Genomic DNA, 17222 nt, shown 5'->3' with positions numbered 1-17222 from the left:
GATCAGTTTGGATTCCGTAGAAATGTTGGAACACGTGAGGCAATACTAACCTTACGACTTATCTTAGAAGAAAGATTAAGGAAAGGCAAAACTACGTTTCTAGCATTTGTAGACTTAGAGAAAGCTTTTGACAACGTTAACTGGAATACTCTCTTTCAAATTCTAAAGGTGGCAGGGGTAAAATACAGGGAGCGAAAGGCTATTTACAATTTGTACAGAAACCAGATGGCAGTTATAAGAGTCGAGGGGCATGAAAGGGAAGCAGTGGTTGGGAAAGGAGTGAGACAGGTTTGTAACCTCTCCCCGATGTTATTCAATCTGTATATTGAGCAAGCAGTAAAGGAAACAAAAGAAAAATTCGGAGTAGGTATTAAAATTCATGGAGAAGAAGTAAAAACTTTGAGGTTCGCCGATGACATTGTAATTCTGTCAGAGACAGCAAAGGACTTGGAAGAGCAGTTGAACGGAATGGACAGTGTCTTGAAAGGAGGATATAAGATGAACATCAACAAAAGCAAAACGAGAATAATGGAATGTAGTCAAATTAAATCGGGTGATGCTGAGGGGATTAGATTAGGAAATGAGACACTTAAAGTAGTAAAGGAGTTTTGCTATTTAGGGAGTAAAATAACTGATGATGGTCGAAGTAGAGAGGATATAAAATGTAGACTGGCAATGGCAAGGAAATCGTTTCTGAAGAAGAGAAATTTGTTAACATCGAGTATAGATTTAAGTGTCAGGAAGTCGTTTCTGAAAGTATTTGTATGGAGTGTAGCCATGTATGGAAGTGAAACGTGGACGATAACGAGTTTGGACAAGAAGAGAATAGAAGCTTTCGAAATGTGGTGCTACAGAAGAATGCTGAAGATAAGGTGCGTAGATCACGTAACTAATGAGGAGGTATTGAATAGGATTGGGGAGAAGAGAAGTTTATGGCACAACTTGACTAGAAGAAGGGATCGGTTGGTAGGACATGTTTTGAGGCATCAAGGGATTACAAATTTAGCATTGGAGGGCAGTTTGGAGGGTAAAAATCGTAGAGGGAGACCAAGAGATCAATACACTAAGCAGATTCAGAAGGATGTAGGTTGCAGTAGGTACTGGGAGATGAAGAAGCTTGCACAGGATAGAGTAGCATGGAGAGCTGCATCAAACCAGTCTCAGGACTGAAGACCACAACAACAAACAACAATGTCAGGTATTATTTTGCACAATGCTTATTTGGGCACTAGCATCGAAAATTCTAAAATCTTATAACTTCTTCCTGTCACCAGGAATCATAAAGTCACTATTAGCAATTAATGTGGTGAAATCACTCTTCACATACAAGTAATATGCTGTGTTACATGAGGAATTATGAAATTCGATAGATTTTTATATGCTTCCATGTTCATTGTAAATAATTTTGTCAGGTGCCGGTTTCGCTGTGTAACAAGCAATGCAAACTAATTTGTGGAAATTGCCTTTGCTTAAGGATCCACTGCCTTGACCATTTATATCATTCTTTCCGCCTGTGACACTTTGTTGTATTTTGAAGTACAGTTGCATACACAGAGCACAGTAGAATTTCCTGCTTTACGAGCCGGAGTCCTGAACCAACAGTCTGGGAGTTCACAGGCACAAACTACTTAGACACACATCTGCACCACCGCTCGTGTAAGCCAACTTACATGCGAATGCCCTATTCGTACACCGCCAAGCAAAGTTACGTTAAGATATGCATGTTAAAAGGCATTTAACTTTCTTCCGTGAACTTGCTTGCCTCACCATCACCTACGAGCTTCAGCAACTGCCGCTAAATGGATCTACTCTCATTCCACCTTAAGCCAGTTTTACATGATCTGCTTTCTGATTACGAATTACATGCAGCTTTCATGCCTGTGTGTAAATCAACAGCCATCCACATTAAGAGTGGAGCATGCTGTGCACATTGCATGCACAGAAACAGGTGACTATGGTGTCATCTGCTAACCTCTGCAGTTAACCTATTCTGGTCAAGCTCGCTCCTATTATAGAAATGGGTTTTGTGCTGTCCTTATGCTTTGTTGTGTTGTTTTCTATGGTTTCACGTCACGCTGAAAAGTGTTGAACGAGGTCCTAGTATTTTTACTAGCAGTGTTCTGCTACAAGAGAAACGAAATATCTGAAAACAAAGAGATATTTACGTTTTCCAGATAAAAGTTTACACTGTGTATAAATAAAGCCAGACATAGATAAATCAAAATTATTTCAAATACGAAATTACGGAATTATTTGACGAGAAAAATAATTTTTGGAATTATTTGGCACTTAGCAAGAAGATAAGAAACAAAAGATACAGTAAAAAGGTGCTTTCATTCTAGATAGTTTGTCGAGGAAAGAAACACGTAATTATACTTGAAAATGTTTGGACGACACTTTTTCTATTCTCACAGTTCTCGGGAGTGTACAGAATTTACCACGTCAGCTTTGAAAAGATCACCCATTATTAGTTTTACTTTGATTATGAATGAGTTGCGTTATCATGGCTTCTTTCTAGATTTTATTACTGTATTTCGATTTTTTCGTAAAAAATGTAGTTCCCTATAACCTCACTTTCGTTTTTCAGTTGCCAAACAGCACAGCAGACATCTCTCAAAACGAGCGCAATTTAGTTGCAGATGTGCAAAGAAAAATGACCACTCGAGACAGGAATATAGGCCTGATGAGCTACAAAAAGAGCTTGAATTTCATGGAGTGGCTAGTAACTCTATGTCCCTATACTTCTACTGGATAAGGAAGAGATTAAATTGTTTATAAGAATTAAGTTCATAAAAGTTGTACTAACTGTTTTTCCTTACAAGTCTTCATCAACCCTGAAGTGAGACGACATCCCGATTCATAAGCAAAAAAACAAGTTGAAGCCAGCCAGCACTGAATACAATGATGCATACACTGATCAGACAGAACATTATTACCACCGACCTACTATCAATGTAAACCCATCCAGGCAATAGCACCGTCACATGGCGAGGATTGACTGCTAGTCAGACACATGCACAGTGCATGTATATTCAGTGAGCGTGTTGTCTATGTGTAGAATGGGGGAGGCACGCAATGTGTCTGAGTTAATCGAGGGCTGATCGTGATGGCCTGGAGGCTCGGGATGAGCATTTCAGAAGCTGCACGACTTGTCGGGTGTTTGAGTGTCTCCAGCACATGGCGAAACTAAAGTGAAACCACATCCAGACGTCGTGGAACTGGACAGTCACCACTCATTATAGATGTCAGATGTCATGGGCTAGCAGACTGGTAAAAAAGGACAGGCAGTGAACTGTAGTGAAACTGACATCAGACTTCAATGTTGGGCAGAGTAGAAGTGTGTCTGAACACACAGTGCACCGAACATTAACAACAGGACTCTGCAGTCAACAGTCCACACATGTGCCAATGTTAACACCACAACATCGGCAACTATGACTGAAATGGGCACGTAGCCATTGGGACTGGAGATAGGTGCAGTGGCAGAGTGTTGAATGGTCTGATGAATTCCGATACCTTTTTCATCTTGCTGAGGAAAGGCTGCGAATCAGTAGTCTTCCAGGGGAACAGTTCCTTTACACCTGCACAACAGGTTGGAGACAAGCTCTTGACATCTGCATTATGCTCGGGGGGAACATTCACATGGGTATCCATGGGCCTAGTGGAACTCGAGCAAGGCACCATGATGGCCAAGGAGTATCGTACGCTGGTTTCAGACCAAGTACCTCCCTTCTTGACAATCATATTACCCAGTGGCATTTTTCAACAAGATAATACACTATGTCACAAGGCGGGGAATGTGATGGAACGGTTCAAGGAACACTGTGGCGTATTGCAATTGATGTGCTGGCTCCCCAACTCGCCAGATCTGAACCTGATTGAACACGTCTGGGATGTGATTGAACCTGGTGCCAGAGCTCATCGCCCCCATCCTTGGAATTTACGGAAATTAGTTGACTTGTGTGTATAGATGTGGTGCCAACTCACATTAGCGACCTACGAAGGCCTTATTGCTGCCATGCCACGACCTAGCACCGTTGTTATCCATGTCAAAGGTGGACACATCGACTATTAGGTACGTGGTCATAATGTTCTAGCTGATCAGTATATATTCAACAGTGTTCGTTATGGCATCCCAACAACATGAGTTTATTTTCAGAAACTCGAAAAACTAGTTTAGAGTTAGTATGTAATTAGAAAGGATGGACAGCCATTCTAGCAGCTGAATTACAGCAGCAGCTCATTTATCTTACGTCATATGAATAAATCCTGTTTCAAAACACCAGTTCACTGAGAATGTCTCTTAAACACGTCGGTATTGGTAAAATTTGCTGTAGTAAAATGACGAAAAACGTAATTTTTGTGGCTGAAGATGTACTTTAGTTGAAGATGTTCTTGTTTGGAAAAGAAGTGTCCTAAATGAATTAGCTTGTAAGTGTTCATTTTTTATATTATAGAGGGCGAGACTAAGTAAATATTTAATTTTTTTGCAAATGTGTCACTCTTTTCTATGCTTTACATTCTGAGTGGTAGTTAGTTTTAGCAAATTATCAATGTGTGTTGAATACTTGTTCACATTTGCATATTTCGTTCTTAATTTTTAAATTATTGACACGGTCCACTCACTCCTGAGAGAGAGGGAGAGAGAGAGAGAGAGAGAGAGAGAGAGAGAGAGAGAGAGACCTCTCTTATATGTACATAACATCAAATATACAGAACATACTTCTATTACACTATGTGATCAAAAGTATCCGGACACCTGGCTGAAAACGACTTAGAAGTTCGTGGCACCTTCCATCGGTAACGCTGGAATTCAGTGTGGTGTTGGCCCACCCTTATGCTTGATGACAGCTTCCGCTCTCTCAGGCATACGTTCAATCAGGTGCTGGAAGGTTTCTTTGGGAATGGCATCCCATTCTTCAAGGAGTGCTGCTCTGAGGAGAGGCATCGATGTCGATCGGTGAGGCCTGGCACGAAGTCGGTGTTCCAAAACATCCCATAGGTGTTCTGTAGGATTCAGGTAAGGACTCTGTGCAGGCCAGTCCACTATAGGGATGTTGTTGTCGTGTAAACACTCCGCCACAGGCCATGCATTATGAACAGGTGCTCGATCATGTTGAAAGATGCAATCGCCATACCCGAATTGCTCGTCAACAGTGGGAAGCAAGAAGGTGGTTAAAACATCAATGTAGACATGTGCTGTGATAGTGCCACGCAAAACAACAAGAGGTGCAAGCCCCCTCCATGAAAGACACGACCACACCATTACATCAGCGCTCCGAATTTTACTGTTGGCACTACATACGCTGGCAGATGACATTCACCGGGCATTCATCGTACCCACACCCTGCCATCGGATCGCCACATTGTGTACCGTGATTCGTCGCTCCACACAACGTTTTTCCACTGTTCAATCGTCCAACGTTTACGCTTCTTACACCAACCGAGGCGTCGTTTGGCATTTACCGGCGTGATGTGTGGCTTTTGAGCAGCCACTCGACCATGAAAATGAAGTTTTCTCACCTCCCTCCTAACTGTCATAGTACTTGATCCTGATGCAGTCTGGAATTCTTGTGTGATGGTCTGGGTAGATGTCTACCTGTTACAGATTACGACCCTCTTCAACTGTCAGCAGTCTAAAAAATGGTTCAAATGGCTCTGAGCACTATGGGACTTAACATCTGAGGTCATCAGTCCCCTAGAACTTAGAACTACTTAAACCTAACTAAGGTAAGGACATCACACACATCAATGCCCGAGGCAGGATTCGAACCTACGACCGTAGCAGTCGCGCAGTTGCGGACTGAAGCGCCTTGAACCGCTCGGCCACCGCAGCTGGTGTGTCAGCAGTCTCTGTCAGTCAAAAGACGAGATCTGCCTGTACGGTTTTGTACTGTATGTGTCCCTTCACATTTCCACTTCACTATTACATTGTAAACAGTGGACCTATGGATTTTTAAGAGTGTGGAAATCTTGCGTACAGATGTATGACACAAATCACATTGTATCACCTGACCACATTCGAAGTCTGTGAGTTCTGCGGAGGGCCCCATTGTGCTCTCTCACAATGTCTAATGACTATTGAGGTCGCTGGTATGGAGTACCTGGCAGTAGGTGGCAGTACAATGCACCTAATATGAAAAACGCATGTTTTTGGGGGTGTCCAGATACTTTTGATCACATAGTGTACATTAATAAGTAAGTCCAATAACATTTTAGCAACGTGAAGACATTGAGGGAGACATAACAGTTATTTAGCTACTTTACTTTGTAACTACATGCTTGATATCCCTATAGCTCAACACCAGAATGAACATGCGAAATTTTGGCCTTTGTGCTACAGATTACGCATTGTTTAAGCTTTAACTCTCAGTGGATCATAATGTGGCGTGTAATTATAACAAATCGTGAGAAGAATGACGCATTTTGCGAGGTGCCTGGGCTAGCAGTGTATTTAACACTAAATTCTTCTCGAATCTTCATACGAAAATGATGCTCTATGCCCCCCCTTTTCTAACTCCTACTTTTGCTGTTGCACATGGATTAAGAAGAAACGCGAACTGACTGTAATTGACCCTGCAAGTGGAGTAGAAAAGAGTTTGGCACCCGCAATAATTTAATTTGATAGATATTAATTAAATAAAGGAAAGTTTCAGTAATGTAGTGAGAAATGAAAGGGTTGCTCTACTGATTAACAGGATGAAAGTTCTGTCCAAAATAACAATTTGATTTATTATGACTAAACTCAAAATCATAAGCAAAACACATGAAACATTTACAATACGTCAAATTGGATCAAATTGGATACTCAAATAAATGCTGTGAAGGTGAAGTTGTCCATAAACTAGATTGTGACATTTATGACGAAGTGGTATGTGGAGCCAATCCCTTGCAACTCAAATCTTAAGAGAAACACCCAGCCAACCCAACATTAATTGCTGCTACAGTAGTGAGAACTCAGACAATGAACATCCAAGACAGAACCACCTAAGAAAAGACGGGAACAGGCGCGCTCTGCTGAGCTCTGATTATCACAGAACAAGTTCCCTAATCTGCCGATGCTGCGGACATACATTACCAAGCTGTCTTCTTAACTGCAAGGACACGATCTGGCGTACCGGAAGCGATGGCTGGTTGCTTCGACGTCCCATCGTAGTGATGATAATGTCGCGAGTATAGCCCGAAACAAATTATCCTGGTCTGGCTGTTCCAGACTAAAGACTTCGTATCAATACAAATGCGCCTCTGAGGGAGATGAAGAAGGCTTGTCACACAATCACTGACGGTACAGTGATTGATTTTAACAAGCGAAGTCACACAGTAACTCCGATACAGTCAACTTTCGCCAAAACTGCTCAAGACAGACAACATAGGCCGCTTGTATGCAGAACCCTCAATTTGCCAACTGTACTCGGAAAGTTATGTTGAAGTCGAAACTTCAGCAACTTCATCAAAGAGTTACAATCAAATAAAAGTATATTAGACAGCCAACGGAAAGCAGGCTGTCCAGAGCAGCGAGAGCTCAGTCTTGTAACCTACTCCGACCAAAAGGCGAGAGCCAACTCTCTCAAGAGCACCCGTACAAGCCGAACACAGAACATTCCCGCCCCCACGACAGTGGCCGTGGTTAAACGTTCCAATCAGCAACTCGAAAAACGGTGGAAAATTCCACTCTATTGCCGAAGCACTACCATTTTACCAATGGAGATTCTTGGCGCCAATTTCTGCGCCGATTTTGCTACGTCACGGAGCTATGCCCTGAGCAAGCCAATCACAGTTACGATTTTGCAGAAAACGCGGGAATTTGCCCGCCAAGACTGCCTGGGAACACAAGTCATTCCCACGCCTCGCTGGTAGCCCGCCAGAAGCGGTTTTCACTAAGTTTCTGCGAAGTAACGGAATCTCTAGCCCAGCCGCCCCTTCAGGCGCATCTGGGAGTGTCGCTCCCGCTCTTATGACATTGTCGGCTTCTGGAAAGCATCCACTCGACTCCCTCACACCCATCGGCTTAACCCTTTCATGCTCAGCGGAACTCGCCTGTCACCGGACCACCCGGGTAACGAGAGACGCTACATGGGATGTCCGCGTGTGAAAGAATAGCAACTTTTCACCACATGCAATTAGAGAGGAAAATCGAATTACTCAGAGTAAGATGGAAATATGAGAGGGGGCTTCTGCCACCTCTCAATTTTTGTAAATCTTTTACGTGCTGTTGCCTTGAAATGGCATACTTTCATAGTATACAAGTTACAATATGAAAACTATCAACTCTGGAAACCAATATGATACTCCCATGCGCCTCACATCATACATTAATGGAAGTCGATAGCAATTCCTGCGGTCTTCAATAAATGCAAGAAATGTCAAAATGATGTCACCTGTATACCAAGTCTCGTGAATTGTACATTACTCACTAGCCTTGTGTAGTCAATTAAGGGGAGAAAATACCATAAAAGGGGCTTTAATTCATTCAACAGGACAGCTCTTGAACAGTTTCTTTATGAAGATGAATAGTTAACATCATGACAAAATAATAGGCTTAGTCTTCATTTAAGCAATAAATATTTCATAAAGTGATAAAATGTTTTTAAATTGTGCAATGGAATATAGTTGTGGCATCAAGCAATTCTTATAATCACTTGTTTGTAATAAAGCAACACAGAATCATTTGAAGTGAATTCAGAAAGTGATGTAACTGAAAGTGTAGACTTTCTGAGGCTCATATTACTTTAGAACATTCGCTATAGTAAAGATATTTTTAATTTCAGTACAAAGATTTTTTTGCTGTAGTCACTGAATCTAAATATAACAGTAGTGTGGAAATACAATATTTATTTGTGCTCTTAGAGATTTAAAGCTACTTTTGCTCCTAATAAAAATACAACAGTGTTTGAGTTGATGCAATACTGAATAGTGGTTGTTCTGCACAGTAGTACTAATTTTGGTTACAAGATGAATTACCGAACTGAGTAAAGAAAATGTTATATTTACAGCACCTGTAACCTTTCAGAACATTGACAAACTCTTAAAATAAAAACAAATTTGAACTGTTAAGATAAAACATTATTTTCTAATATACCTTAAGTTTTGCTACAGACAACATCCAGTACTTCACATGAAAATATAGAATTATTACTCTTTGTAATGTGATATGTGTATTGCAGAAATGACAAAGGGTCGCCACTTGCCACATATCACGATATTACTTGTAATTTAATGTGAGCTAGAATCTTGCATATGTGTAATACACTTATGCACAGAGTTAGGAATGTAGCTCTAAAGGATTTCAGAATTAATTTTACTGGTTTGAGAAAAAATTTCGAACGAAATTCGTCCCCAGCAAATAGTTCCTTTACTAGTGTACTGGGTGACCCCAGACGATCCCTGCAAGATACTCTCTTTCCATACCCATCATTTGTGTGACCATTTTTTCTTCATTGACATCACTCTAAGTCTTATGGTATAAACTCTTCCACTAAAAGTTGTGCAGCCGTATTAACTCCAGTGTGACAAACTTCTCTTCTCGCCATCTTGAAAATCGCGTAAGCAGCGTTTCCAACTTAAGCGTGTGGAAACGTTAACTTAGACTTAAATGCAGTGGTGGGAGGACACACATGTGAGTAATTCATGCCACTGGAAATCCAATTTGAAATATACATCACAGTTTTCGAGAGGATTGTCGCTTGCCAGTGAAAGTTCTTTCCTAGACCGACAGATGACACACCAACAGTAGACTGGAACTGTGTCGTGTGGACACATGACTTCAGCGAAGATTCATTGCATTCATAGTCGTCTGCACAGACAGATCATTGCATGTGGATCAGCCTTTCTACTGGGGTAAGCGAACTGACGTCTTGACATTCGTTCTAGTGTGAATGCACACCATTTGATGGTGACGTCACCTGTTGTTCCTTTGACATCTAGTGTGAGCCTTTCTTAAAGGCCCATACACACTCCCCATATGTCACGTCACATCAAAACGTGTCACAATAAATTTCTAATGGTGGCGTTCATAGGGGCCGTCAACGGACCGTCATATCACGTTACATCAGAGTTCCTAAAGAAGAACTGCTATTATTGGACGTTAACCTATTTTTGCCGCACTCGTCGTGTAGTGGTAGTAGATTTTGTGCTTCTCTGTCTTCTAAACCTTTTTTTTTATTATTATCGCGTTTGTTTTCTTGAAAAAATGTCAATGTTCTATGATGACGTTTTCCATTGAGTGTTCTTCCGCAAAAGATGTCAGACATCTGAAAGCGAAAAATTATTTAGATTTAACAACAACAAAACAGAGCTGACACACACCACTGTATATAAATTAGAATATAAGCTGATGAAGCAGTCATCATTAAACAAGATTTTAAGTAAAAATATCAGCTCTTATGATGGAGTAAAATATAGTTGTTTATGATGTTACTAGACACATAAGGAAAAACCATCATGGATAAGGTAAACATACTCTATTTACACTGTTATAAATATTGTTTGATGTGTTTATACATACATATTTTCGCTAGCAAGTAAGTGTCGATGTTTTGAAATGCTGTTTCACTTCTGAGCACTCTACCATACAAAATTGTTCAAAGACATACACTACGAATTTTGCATTGGACATTAATAACCTATTAACAAACTGTATTGTGGTTCTTTCCTCAATTCTGATACTATACTCTGACTTTGTGTATCATAGATGATAGATCGCACTCTCACTGTTAATATTCTGTACTGGATTAGGCGAACTGACTTGACATGACAGACAGTGTGAATACACTGTCAGGCATAGCTTTGATTCCTGTTGGTGCTATAGGTAGGTGGGACTTCACAAGGCATGGCCTGTATCTCCGCAGGAAAGAGGTTGGTCAATTGGCTGGGACGATAGCAGACTCTTTAAGGGAACCACAGAAACTCATGGGAGTACCTCTTTTTTAGGCTAAGGCCACTGTCCAATGATTTAATACTGAATGAAATTAAGCTTAATGAGAAGCTGCAGACAGGCAGGTACTACAGAGGTTAAAATATCACAAGATTATCATAAAAGTACAGTGAAAAATAATGTTAGTACATTACATCAGAGTATCAGGGAAATAGAAAACAAAGGAGATGAGCTTCTTGTTTGTTTAAAAGATTTAGAAACTGAGGGTGCAATAGATGTACTATGCATGTCTGAACGTCATATAGTCACAGTAATGGAAAAAGTAAATATACACTCCTGGAAATTGAAATAAGAACACCGTGAATTCATTGTCCCAGGAAGGGGAAACTTTATTGACACATTCCTGGGGTCAGATACATCACATGATCACACTGACAGAACCACAGGCACATAGACACAGGCAACAGAGCATGCACAATGTCGGCACTAGTACAGTGTATATCCACCTTTCGCAGCAATGCAGGCTGCTATTCTCCCATGGAGACGATCGTAGAGATGCTGGATGTAGTCCTGTGGAACGGCTTGCCATGCCATTTCCACCTGGCGCCTCAGTTGGACCAGCGTTCGTGCTGGATGTGCTGACCGCGTGAGACGACGCTTCATCCAGTCCCAAACATGCTCAATGGGGGACAGATCCGGAGATCTTGCTGGCCAGGGTAGTTGACTTACACCTTCTAGAGCACGTTGGGTGGCACGGGATACATGCGGACGTGCATTGTCCTGTTGGAACAGCAAGTTCCCTTGCCGGTCTAGGAATGGTAGAACGATGGGTTCGATGACGGTTTGGATGTACCGTGCACTATTCAGTGTCCCCTCGACGATCACCAGTGGTGTACGGCCAGTGTAGGAGATCGCTCCCCACACCATGATGCCGGGTGTTGGCCCTGTGTGCCTCGGTCGTATGCAGTCCTGATTGTGGCGCTCACCTGCACGGCGCCAAACACGCATACGACCATCATTGGCACCAAGGCAGAAGCGACTCTCATCGCTGAAGACGACACGTCTCCATTCGTCCCTCCATTCACGCCTGTCGCGACACCACTGGAGGCGGGCTGCACGATGTTGGGGCGTGAGCGGAAGACGGCCTAACGGTGTGCGGGACCGTAGCCCAGCTTCATGGAGACGGTTGCGAATGGTCCTCGCCGATACCCCAGGAGCAACAGTGTCCCTAATTTGCTGGGAAGTGGCGGTGCGGTCCCCTACGGCACTGCGTAGGATCCTACGGTCTTGGCGTGCATCCGTGCGTCGCTGCGGTCCGGTCCCAGGTCGACGGGCACGTGCACCTTCCGTCGACCACTGGCGACAACATCGATGTACTGTGGAGACCTCACGCCCCACGTGTTGAGCAATTCGGCGGTACGTCCACCCGGCCTCCTGCATGCCCACTATACGCCCTCGCTCAAAGTCCGTCAACTGCACATACAGTTCACGTCCACGCTGTCGCGGCATGCTACCAGTGTTAAAGACTGCGATGGAGCTCCGTATGCCACGGCAAACTGGCTGACACTGACGGCGGCGGTGCACAAATGCTGCGCAGCTAGCGCCATTCGACGGCCAACACCGCTGTTCCTGGTGTGTCCGCTGTGCCGTGCGTGTGATCATTGCTTGTACAGCCCTCTCGCAGTGTCCGGAGCAAGTATGGTGGGTCTGACACACCGGTGTCAATGTGTTCTGTTTTCCATTTCCAGGAGTGTAGATGGATATAAGCTTTCAGCGCATGTAAGTAGAGACACTATGGAGAGAGGAGGAGTTGCCATGTATATTAAAATTTATCCTAGTGAGAAAAATTTAGAAACTAAAAAATTTTCTGTAGAGCAACACATAGAAGCACGCTCATGTGAACATAAACTAAGTAATACTACTTTTATAATTGTAGCTGTGTATAGGTCCCCATTGGGAAATTTTTAACTATTTTTGAAAAACTTGGATTCTTTGTTGTGCTCTCTGTCAGACAAAGAGAAGCAAATTTGTATTTGGGGATTTCAACGTAGATTTTTTGAAGGAGTCCGATAGAAGTATTGCAGTATTACTTGGTTCTTTCAATTTGACATCAGTTATTGAGTTTTCTGCTTGGGTGGTACACGAAAGCAGCACAATGATAAGACCAAGATAAATTTAAATAAACAAAAACTGTCACTGTTAAGAATGGTCCCTCTGATCATGACGCTAGTTACAGTATATGACATAGCTCCATACAGTAATGCAAAACAGTCCTCCAAAATTGTGTGATCAATTAACTATGTAACAATTATAAATTTTATCTTGCAACAGTTAGACTGGGATGAAGTGTACAGGAAGCCTGATGCTAATTTAAAATTTAACCTATTTCATGACACCTTTATGAGTGTATTTGAAGACAGTTCCTCCGAGAAAACAGTGAAATATTATGGTAATTAACCATCTGGAAAGCCTTGGCTTCCTAAATGGATAAAAATGTCCTGTAAACAGAAAAAGAAATCTATCTTATAGCTAGAAGGAGTAATGATCCAGAAACAGTCCAACATTATAGAAACTACTGCTCTGTATTAAGAAAAGTTATTGAAAAGTCCAGAAGTATGTGCATTATGAAACTTCCTGGCAGATTAAAACTGTGCGCCCGACCGAGACTCGAACTCGGGACCTTTGCCTTTCGCGGGCAAGTGCTCTACCATCTGAGCCACCGAAGCACGACTCACGCCCAGTGCTCACAGCTGGCAGAAGTAAAGCAGTGAGTACCGGGCATGAGTCGTGCTTCGGTAGCTCAGATGGTAGAGAACTTTCCCGCAAAAGGCAAAGGGCCCGAGTTCGAGTCTCGGTCGGGCACACAGTTTTAATCTGCCAGGAAGTTTCTTATCAGTGCACACTCCGCTGCAGAGTGAAAATCTCATTCTATGTGCATTATGTCTGAGATTAGCCCCTCTGATAATAAAATTAAAACAAGTGGAAATATTAAAAGAGAAACAGGGCCACTGAGAGCACAGGAAGATTGTATTTGTATCAAACTTAGTGAAAAGTTTGTTAACAAAAAGTCAGAAGCAGAAAATATTTTTAATAATCATTTTTAAGTGTTGTAGAAAAAGTAAGATTCAGCTATTCATTAGAAAATGCAAGGCTGTATGTGGAAGAGGCAGTACCTAGCAATCTGATGAAATTGAAATTCAACCCACCTCTCCTATTGAAATCAGGAAAATAATACATTCATGCAAAACTAAAAACTCATATGGAGTTGATGGCATTTCCAACAGAGTACTGAAAGTTTGTTGTCAACTGATAAGTAGGATTGTGAGCCACATATGTAGTATCTCACTGAAACAGGGCATTTTTACCAGATAGACTGAAATATGCTATTGTTAAGCCTTTGCATAAAAAAGGGAATACCTCTGATGATAACAATTACCACCCAATCTCACTTCTGACGGCATTATCCAAAATTCTTAAAGAAGTAGTGCATTCAAGTGCATATTCACATATTTGTAAAAATGAAGTACTAACAAAATGTCAGTTTGGTTTCCAGAAAGACTTTTCAACACAAAATGCTATATACGCTTTCACTGATCAAATATTAAATGCTCTGAATAACTGAACATCAGCTATTGGAAATTTTGTGGTCTTTCAAAGGCTCTTACTGTGTGAATCATGAAATTCTTCAAGGTAAGCTTAAGTATTGTGTGGGATAGTGCACAAATGGTTTAATTCATATTTAACTGGAAGAATGCAGAAGGCTGAAATTAACGGTACAGAGTTCACATAGTCTGCAAAACTCAGCAGAGTCCTCTAACTGGGGAGGTATCAAGAATAGTGATCCACAGAGTTCAGGCTTGGGTCCCTTGTTATATATATCACCCTATATTCATGAAGATGCGAAACTCATTCTTTTTGCTGATGATGCAAGTATAGTAATCACACTGAACAATCAAGAATTATTTGAGGAAATTATAAACAATGTCTATCAAAAAGTTATTAAGTGGGACTCTCACTAAATTTTGAGAAAACTCAGTATAACCCCATTGATAAATATAGACTTTGGACAAAAGTCTGTTGCTAAGTCAGAATATTTAAAATTTCTGGGTGTGTGCCCTGATGATAAATTAAATTTTAAGAAACACACTGATGACCTGCTGAAACGGTTAGATTTGGCTACTGATGCTATTAGGGTTACTGCAAATTTACTATGCCTATTTTCATTCACTGATTTCATATGGCATCATATTTTGTGTAATTTATCGAGGAAAAGTATTCATTCCACAAAAGCGTGTAATCAGAATATTAGCTGGAGGCTACCAAAGATCACCTTGCAGACATTTATTTAAGGAACTTGTGATATTCACAGTATCTTTGCAATGCATAAATTCATTTATGAAATTTGTCATTAATAACTCATCCCAATTCAAAAATAATAGCGAAGTGCATAGCTTCAACACTAGAACAAGGCATGATCTTCACTATTCTCGGTCAAATCTGACTTTTGCATAGAAAGGGGTGAATTATGCTGATACAAATATCTTTGGTCATTTGCCAACTAGCATTAAAAGTCTGATAGATTGACAACCAAAGCCCGAAAACAAATTAAAAGAATTTCTAAATGATAAATCCTTCGACTCAATAGTTTATTTTTTAGATATGAAGTAGTAAATCTAAAAAAAACTATAATATTGTGTAATGAAAACTTATGTTCGATTGACACAGTCCACAACATTAGGAAATGTCGTATTAATGATCTATAGAACAAGTACTAAAGTAATGTACTCCCTGGCGTGATGATGACGTATCATGATGTGATAGCCAGTGTAATTTTGCTAAATTGGACTTTATGATTCATTCATGACGTCACCTCTGTTATTCTGTATACTTTGACTTCTTTTAAGACAGATGATATCATGTAACTTCATTTTCGCCGCTTCGAGAGTGGTTGTTTCACTTCTCAAATGTGATGTATGACATGGCTGAGTTGGTCTAATTTCTTATGAATTTTTGTGGACATGAGTTTGATAATTTCTACGACAGGTTCCATATTGAGCTCTTTATCCAGCATCTGGATGTGCATGTATCATGAAGCCCAAAGTGTTCACTGAAGGACTTTGTTTTATAATACCTGAATGTGCTGTGTTTGGCTCTTGCAAGTGAGATGTAATCCTGTAAAGATTTTTTGATAGTACAGCTGCTTCATGGAGTATAACTTCTCTTGAGATTCTGAACTCACTACTGTGGAATGGTGGCATCAGTTCCCACGCCTTGCCACAGGCCTTAAGTTTTAAGTTTTGTACCTCTTGCTCTTGGATAGTAAGTTTTCCCTCTAGTTGTGAATTTTTTTGCTAAAGTTTATTGCTGTAGTTTTGCATGGTTTAATTTTAATCTTGTTATGTGTGCACCACTCTGTGGTGAGGTTCAATTGTGTCTGTAGTGTTCTGATGTTGGCGTCCACTCGTAAAGTATGCAGTGTTGTCAGTGAAATATGCCAGTTGAACGATTGCAATCGTTGGCGTGTCGTTGGGGTAGATCGTGAACAGGAGTGATGACAAGACCGAGCCTTGTAGAATTTCAGCCTCTATGAGTTTGATGTACGATCTGATGCCTTCAGTTCGCACTCGCATTTTTCTGTTGGAAAGAAACCTGGCTATGAGTTTAATATAGTCGTCTGGGGCTGCTGTTTGGTCTCTCTTTTCCCATAAAAAGTTCTCACGCCAGACCTTATCGTAGGCCCATTCCACGTTTAGAAAAACAACAGTGAACCGATTTGTCATACTGCAATTCTGTGTGATATGTTCTGTAATTCTCAGTACTTCGAGCTATGCAGAAATCTTCCACTGAAACACATATTGTTCTGGTTAGGTAATCCCATCTGCAACTAAAACGTCTTGTAGTCTTTCCTTAATGATCATTTTCAAAGTTTTCCTGGATTGCTCAGTAAACTGATCGGTCTGTGATTGGCAGGTTGAATTAAGTCTTTCCTAGGATTTGGAATAGGAGTGATGTGTACCAGGTGCCATTTTTTCAGGAAATAGCAGTTGAGCAGCAGTTGTAACAACTATTCAATTGGACGAGAGGTTTCGTCTATAGTCTCTTGAGCTGCTCATTTGTTATTGCATCCGGACCAGGTGCTTTGTTGTTCTTAAGATTCTTTAAATTGGTCCTCACTGCACTGAGTGTCCAGTGATGTTAGTCAAGGAGCATTCCCGGTTTCTTATCCGACCCGCTGTTTGGTTAGTTGTCGATAGTGAGCTAAGTGGCATAACTTTATTTCGTTCCATTTAGTATGAAGATATCGTTATTTGATGATGTAGTTCTCATCAGTGCCTTGATATTCCGTTGA

This window comes from Schistocerca nitens, chromosome 2 (genome assembly GCF_023898315.1).
Source record: "Schistocerca nitens isolate TAMUIC-IGC-003100 chromosome 2, iqSchNite1.1, whole genome shotgun sequence".
In the NCBI taxonomy this organism is placed as follows: Eukaryota; Metazoa; Arthropoda; class Insecta; order Orthoptera; family Acrididae; genus Schistocerca; species Schistocerca nitens.
This window is presented reverse-complemented; position numbering follows the sequence as displayed.